A 6,923-nucleotide genomic window follows, 5' to 3' on the forward strand; every position below is an offset into this window, starting at 1 on the left:
GCAGCGTAATCCAGTGGGCGAGTCCAGTGGACTTGTTGAGTACGTTTGGTGGTCCTGAATCACGTCTGGAGTGGTTTGTTGACTTTCTCTCGCTCGATGGTGTTTATATAGGCGAACATCACAGGTCAGGTCATTCACGTAACTGCGCCTTCTTCATCATCATCATCATCATCATCATCACTTCTGCGCTTCTGACAGTCGCGCTCCAGCTTCAAGGAATCACTCGTTCCGCCTTTCACTCCAAAGTTGTTCATGCACATCCGCGTGATATGACACAATCGGGAGATATATTATTATCTTCATCCATTTGGCTTTAGAAACACGTGGAAGCGTAAAGCCGAGTGTAATTCTGGTAAACAATCGATGCGCACGGTCCCACTAACTCCCGTCATTGAACGACCAAACGGGACAGCTAAACGATTTCGTCAATACTACGCCGATTGTGTTGGTCACTGAGCTATATGCTTTTTTTCTCTATAGGCAATAACTGGAGTGTGTGGAGAGAATCGATGCTGGAGACCCTGGAGAGCCACTCTAATGCATCGCAGCAGCGCGCGCAACATCATCACTGGAACGAGCGCGCTGCATTAGTGCAGGTCAATACAGTGCGACCTACTGCAAAAGATGCTGATCACAGAGGAATATAGCTAAAAGATGCATCATAATATGGCTTTGTATAATTAAAATGATTCATGTAGAGATGAATAAGTTGATCAAATTAAGTTTTAAAAAGAAATGGGCTTAGAAAGTCTGTGTTGTACCAGTGACTTTGTCACTTTTACTACAGTGAATACTTCTCAGGTTGGGTTTATAATCATTTTCTGTATAGACACACATCTTAAAGTTACAAAACCCAAACAGTTCAAGCAACACGTTGAACCCTCTAGTGGGACAAGTTGTCACAGCAAACTCAAAAACTGTGACTTTTTAGACACTGACTGAGGATCATTGCCCACGCAAAGAAAAAACCCCACAAAAATGCAAAAAAAAAAAAGAAAAAAAGAATCTGATCCCAGATCAGCATAAGAAGCTTCTCCTGTTAATTCAAACTGACAGGCTTCATAAATGTAGCAATAAGTCTTTTGGACTGAAGAAGTGGAGGACACTTGAAGGACTCAAACTTTCCATCTCCTAAGCAGAAGATGACCCTGGTTCTGCTGCTGGAGCCGGTGCGGCCCGCTTTGATCCCGGCCCCCTGTCAGCGCTGCGCAAAGATGAAGATTTATTGCCCGTGACGGACCTGCGGCTCATTTGCAGGTGTTCAGTGTTTAACCTTTAGCAGCTCAACCTACAGAGGACGCATGAGAAAAACAAGCTTTTATTACACAATCCCTTCAACTTTAAATCAAAAAGAAAACATCAACCAATACTGAAAACTCAAGTGTTCTCTCTTGCATTTCAAGCCAGTATGCCATGAGATGCATCACTTTTAGTCCCTCCACATGCACAGCCGTACACTGCAAAAATGATGTTCTTCCTCAGTGTTTTTGTCTTGTTTTCCAGCACAAATATCTGAACGTTCTTAAATCAAGATACATTTACCAGAGAAGCAAAATGCCTGAAGATATTAAGTCTTGCTTTCTGAAAAATTGATAAAAATGAACAAGTATCTGCCCATGGGCTCAGAAAAACAGGAAACAAAGAGCTCTACACGATCCCAGACGAAGAATAAAGGTCTTATCTAGTGAAACGATCAGAAAACTGCTCATTTTCCGACATCGTTGTTTTACCTTTTATTGTAAAGAGCAATTTACAGTCTGTGAACGTTCACTTTGTAAACACTGGATTGGTACTTCCACCTACGTCATGCGTGACCCTTCCAACGTGATCATGTGATGCGTGGCGCATCGCAGAGCTAGTGCAAGATGAGCATTTGTAGTTAAAGGATTAGTTCACTTTCAAATTAAAATTTCCTGATAATTTACTCACACCCATGTCATCCAAGATGTTCATGTCTGTCTTTCTTCAGTCGAAAAGAAATTAAAGTTTGTGATGAAAACATTCCAGGATTATTCTCCTTATAGTGGACTTCAATGGCCTACAAACAGTTGAAGGTCAAAATTACAGTTTCAGTGCAGCTTCAAAGAGCTTTAAATGATACTAGAGAAACGATCTAGCGAAATGATCGGCCATTTTTGAAAAAATGTAAATATATATGCTTTATATAAAAAAAATGATCATCTTCCAAGTGGTTCCACCAAAACCGCACTTTCGTATTCTTCAAAAAGCTTACACTGTATGTCCTACGCCTTCCCTACTCTACTAATGGAAAAAATTTAACTGGTGCTGCGTTCCTTCCGTAAGTAGAATAGGGAAGGCGTAGGACATACAGCATAAGCTTTTCAACAAAAACTTTAATTTCTTTTCGACTGAAGAAAGAAAGACATGAACATCTTGGATGGAATGGGGGTGAGTAAATTATCAGGAAAATTTTATTTGAAAGTTAACTAATCCTTTAAAATATATATACATTTTTATTTTTTAGAAAATGAGCAATGGTTTCTCTATATAATTCCTCGTCTGGGATCATGTAGAGCTCTTTGAAACTGACATTTGGACCTTCAACCCGTTGAACCCCAGTGAAGTCCACTATATGGAGAAAAATCCTGGAATGTTTTCCTCAAAAACCTTCATTTCTTTTCGACTGAAGAAAGAAAGACATGAACATCTTGGATGACATGGGGGTGAGGAAATCATCAGGAAATTTTTATTCTGAAGTGAACTAATTCTTTAAGAATATTTAGATATTTTTAACTTTTTAACTTCACAATTCCAAAATCCCATTTTTTTATACCGTGGAGGAAACAAGTTTCCATAGTGATCTGACTCTGGGTCAGAATAAAGGTCTGTTCACCAACAACAACAACTATAATGAGAACTATATTATCATCCACACCAGCAGTCGATATCATTCTCTTCATTATAAGCGCTGCAGTTTTGTCGTCTGCCTCTTTAAATGCTTGAGCTCGTTAAAGCAGGATGGATTCTGATTGGCTCGTTTCATCAGCTTGTTCTGAAAGTGATTCCAATGATATCTTTCCTCTGGCATTATTGTTACAGTTGTGATGTGGACTCTGCTATTTTTTTTTTTTTTTTTTACATTTAGAATGATTTTTAGAACTATATCTTTATCGTTATAGTTATGGTCCGTGTTGTGAACGGGCCTTAGGATCTCTCTCTACCCATGTGTCAGTTTGATTGATTTCCATCCTCTCACTGAAGTCCACTGTCATCTTCTCAACACGAGCAAGTGTGTTATATGAAGTGCACTTGACGATGGTTGTTACTCCAGACGCTGACCTGTGCGATTGGTTTTTACAGCCCTTTCAGAGAACGCTCAGAATTGGAAGGGATTTTGCAGAGGTTGCTGAGGAACGTGGGAAAAATGCTGAAAAGTTATTTTCACAAACGTGATGCATTTTCTCACCGGCCTCAGTTGTCGGCAGGGAAAAGGCCAGAAGACGTTTAACATCAGAGTCTCTCAACGAGTCCAATCTGAAACGGGTGAAAAGGTCAGAGTCTAGGAAATATTTGATGCTACATGCATGAGGTTTGGTCTGAAAAATATCCCTGCTAATAAACTTTTCTTCTCATTTACAGCTTCACTTTAGTGCTCCTCATGAATATGAGGATGAATATGTTGTATTTCCTGAAAATGGCCTTTAACTACTAAAGTATGAACCTAAAGTTCATATTAATGCTTTAATATTCTTCCATAATATGTGTCATAAACATCTCTTAACAACCCACTTCAGTTTAATTAACATCCTCATCAGTGAGTTTTCAAATTCAATTTCTTTTCAAAATAACAATATATATGCATATACAGCATGTGATGATGCCTTTTTCAATCCAGATCTGTCCACAATGTTTTAAGATTTTTGTGTTTTAACAAAAATGCACTTGCTGGTCAAAGATCTTTTAGTTTATAATCATACAACATTGTTTTAGTATTAACCCTCGTGAAAAAGAAGTACACTTTGGCATACTTTTAAAATGAGCACATTTCTTTCTTCAATCTTCAACAGAGACCAATGGGTTGGAGACCCAAATGTCAGTTTCAGTGCAGCTTCAAAGAGCTCTACACGATCCCAGACGAGGAATAAGGGTCTTATCTAGAGAAACGTTCAGTCTTTTTCTAAAAAAGTATATATAAAAATAAAAAAAATGATGTAGTTTTTAACCACAAATGCTCATCTTGCACTGTTCTGCGCCACGCATTCGTAATCATGTTGGAAAGGTCATGCGTGATGTAGGCGGAAGTAACTGTTACTGCTTACATAACGCGTGACCTTTCCAATGTGATTTTGTCTTGTTTTCCAGCACAAATATCTTAAATCAAGATACTGGAGAACCAAAATGACTAAGTTTTGTTTGATCCAAATTAAGCGAATTTGTGCTTAACCAATGGGGCCAGAAAAATAATGTTTTCATTTTGAATGTTTCTTTTTTTTCTCTTGTTAATTTCAGTATATTTTTCAGAAAACAACACTTGTTATCTTCAGTCAATTTGATTCTCCAGTAAATGTATCTTGATTTAAAGGGTTAGTTCACCCAAATATTTTACCCTCATCCCATTCCACACCCGTAAGACCTTCGTTCATCTTCGGAACACAAATTAACATATTTTAGTTGAAATCCGATGGCTCCGTGAGGCCTCCATAGGGAGCAATGGACATTTCCTCTCTCAAGATCTATTAATATACTAAAAACATATTTAAATCAGTTCATGTGAGTACAGTGGTTCAATATTAATATTATAAAGCAACGAGAATATTTTTGATGCGCCAAAAAAACAAAATAACGACTTCAAAACACTGCTTCAGGAAGCATCGGAGCATTATGAATCAGCGTGTCGAATCAGCTGTTCGGAGCACCAAAGACACGTGATTTCAGCAGTTTGGCACGCAATCTGAATCATGATTCGATACGCTGATTCATAACGCTCTGAAGCTTCCTGAAGCAGTGTTTTGAAATCGGCCATCACTAAATAAGTCGTTATTTTGTTTTTTTTGGTGATCCAAAAATATTCTCGTCGCTTTATAATATTAATATTGAACCACTGTACTCACATGAACTGATTTAAATATGTTTTAGTACATTAATGGATCTTGAGAGATCAAGAAATGTCCATTGCTCCCTATGAAAGCTTCACGAAGCCATCGGATTTCAACTAAAATATCTTAATTTGTGTTCCGAAGATGAATGAAGGTCTTACGGGTGTGGAATGGCATGAGGGTGAGTAATTAATGACAGAATTTCCAATTTTTGTTAGATATTTGTGCTGGAAAACAAGACACTGAGGAAGAACATTGTTTTTTGTAGTGTGATTCATTCTAAAAGCTCATGAATTGAACTACATTGTTCACAGTATTCATTTTCTACCTAATTCGCAGCATTCAGTCTTTCTCTCTCATCACATTCACCCAATCAAGAGATCTTAATGAAACTGTCACTGCAAACAAAACGTGTTTTGCAGCTTCATCACACGGACTCAGTCTTTTATGGTGGTTTTCTCCTTCAGCTCAACTCAGTTGAAAAACTTAATTAATGGTGGATATATTTAGATAGGCCTACCTGAATAATAATGTAGACATTTGAAGGAAGGAAGCTCTAGCGCCCCCTTGAGTCTTGAGGTTTGATACGCCACATCACATGCATTTCCATGTGTTTGCAATGCACCAGTCAACCATTTGTGTTGTTTTTTGCCTACACTGCAACACTGTCCTGTTTCCCAGTACAAAACATCTAAACATTCTTATATATTTACTGGAGAAGCAAAATGACTGAAGAAAACAAGTGCTGTTTTCTGAAAATATTTATCAAAATTTAGTGAGTTTGTGCTTAAAATCTTGCCTCTTGATTTAAGAATGTTAAGATTGCTGAGGAAGAACATCAAATACATTTTTAATCAGCATAATGTTATGATCCTTTTTGCACACAGACAATATCAATGGTGATATTTATTCCACTGGTGGTGGTTGTGGAAACCCGTCATATGTAATAGTAGAGCTCATCTCATGTTTTGCTCTCATGGGTCACAGGCTTTAATAACAACTATTACACGGCTTGAGGAAAGGAAGTATAAAACTAGTTGGCAGTCTATTAAATCATTGATTTACTCTTATTCGGTATCGGCACGAAGTTGAGCAGAAGTCAAGAAGTCACTTCTGCTGAAATAAGCTGTTTCAAAGAACGAATGAGTGCAGAACCTCGTGGACATGCTGAATTTGATGTGAAGCGCTGCTTCTCTCTGCATTTGATGGCAGGTGTCAGAAATGATAAGGAATTGTACAACAGAACTCACAGCATCATGGTAAAGTATGAAAGCAGACTATACAGCTCAGAGGTTTATTTAACATGACTTGAATGCAGTCTCCATAAAAGACACAAATATCAGAGTGCAAGTCGTTTGGCATTTGCAATGAGCATCTTATTGTGTCAAGATTGAAAGCAGACGACAGACTCTAACACACATATAACCTATGTGTGCAGAAATATATGAAATCATTCAAATTCTCCTCTTTTTGTGTTTTACATGAAATGTATCATTATACAGTTTTGGATGAGGGTGAGGCTTTGAAAACATCTTCATACAGCTTTCATAATTCCATCTCTAAATCATTGCTCATTTATGAGATGAACACATCTTCCCCCGGAAGGAATTATTGTATATTATTTCAGGTCTGACAACAGTTATAATAATTTAACACAGAACAGTTTTCCGGCTGTGACATTTTAAAAGGAAATTATCTACATGTGTGAAACAAAGACTGCTCATTTTCATGCTAATCTTCATGTTAGTTACTCTCATACCTGTTTAAATCTCCTGACATGCTGATTACATGCAAAGGTCCCTATTAAAGCATTTTAATCTTTACGACGGCGATGAAAAAGATTGAAACCTCGTTCCTTAAAAACCA

Source organism: Chanodichthys erythropterus, chromosome 5 (genome assembly GCF_024489055.1).
Source record: "Chanodichthys erythropterus isolate Z2021 chromosome 5, ASM2448905v1, whole genome shotgun sequence".
Classification (NCBI taxonomy): Eukaryota; Metazoa; Chordata; class Actinopteri; order Cypriniformes; family Xenocyprididae; genus Chanodichthys; species Chanodichthys erythropterus.